Raw genomic sequence first — 1,312 nt, 5'->3', positions numbered from 1 at the left:
TACATGCCTGTTAAATGTTGAGACTTTCTAAATATAACATTCATTGAACGTATTTGATGTTCACCATATTAATTGTCTGAAACCTTTTGTTTTATTTATCATTTTCCACATAATTAAATTTGGGGTTACAGTATCAACTACAGATGTCTCTAGACACGATTTTAATTCAACTTGGGGTCTAATTTTTGGGAAGGAAGCAAAAAAATAAATCAAAGTAATAGTTGTAGAACAACTACAGTTACTTCTTTGTGGATTTCAAGCATCAATTGGATTGATTTTGTGTGTTAAAACGATCTTTGTGTTGCTTGAGAATTTTAATATAGCAGTGATTGTTTGGTTCCACAATATGGATTTGTCTTCAACATAATTGCAGGCTATCTGTGTTGCTGGGTGGTAAAAATATGCTGAGTAATTCCCTTCCTGTGAAAGGGAAACTCACAGACAGGAAGGTTGGTACGTGTCCCATGTAGTAATTCCGTCTCAAGTTCAGAGTAACCTGTTTTTGAGTTTAGAGATGCACTCGATGCTTATTTATGTTATGAGCGTAAAACTTACACTTTGAAATGTTCTTCAAGCATTTTAGGGCCTTTGGTTACATATTTTGTTTTGTTTTTATTAAAGCAGGAGACTCTGAAAAAAACTGATTGACTTTGAAAATGTGTCATTTCTTCAATGACCACTAAGCAGACATAGAAATCTATTCTTGGCAACCACATCACACGGATTCCCTTGAAAAAAGTCTCTACTGGAGAAACAACTGCCCTATTTCCTGTTAATTGTGAAATTATTGGGTTGCAGAGTAAAGAAGTATGGGTGATCTTTTCCTTTTTTAAAAAAGTACAGAACAGTTCATGAATTTGCGTGCCATCCTTGTACAAGGGATGTCTTCTCTGCACCGTTCTGATTTTAGTACGTGTGCTGCCAAAGCAAGCACTGGTGGCCCTTTTTATAATGAACTTCTTCATCTACTGTCATTTGCTGACCAGTAAAAATCTTTGTTATCAGGGCTCTTTTTGGGTAAAGTCAATGGAATACCAATACTCTGGTAAAGTAGTGGAATAGTGCCTTTAAAAGTATAAAAATAAAAACAATACAAAAAGGATAACATATTCCCCCAAATAATAGGAATTCAAGGGAATAAAGGGTACACAAAGTAGACCTAGTCTCATAATTAATGTAGCTGCAATTGTTTGTTAAACCCAACACAACACATTTTCTCTGAAATAGGAGTAAAGAAAACCAGAGAGCAGACTACCTACTAATTTGCTATTAGCTTTTATTTTGTTTAAAAAACAATAAAAGAACTTTATAC

The 1,312-nt window shown here is 34.1% G+C and overlaps 1 pseudogene; it reads right to left on the bottom strand.

Annotated features, from left to right (window-relative positions):
- Nucleotides 1-833: 833 nt before the first annotated feature.
- Nucleotides 834-934, bottom strand: LOC119054472 (uncharacterized; annotated as a pseudogene).
- Between the last annotated feature and the right edge of the window lie 378 nt (nucleotides 935-1,312).

The sequence above is a fragment of the Artibeus jamaicensis genome, unplaced genomic scaffold (genome assembly GCF_021234435.1).
Source record: "Artibeus jamaicensis isolate MK-2021 breed Jamaican fruit bat unplaced genomic scaffold, CSHL_Jam_final contig_3113, whole genome shotgun sequence".
In the NCBI taxonomy this organism is placed as follows: Eukaryota; Metazoa; Chordata; class Mammalia; order Chiroptera; family Phyllostomidae; genus Artibeus; species Artibeus jamaicensis.
The sequence above is the reverse complement of the archived record's forward strand: the minus strand, read 5'-3'. Positions and strand labels throughout refer to the sequence as shown.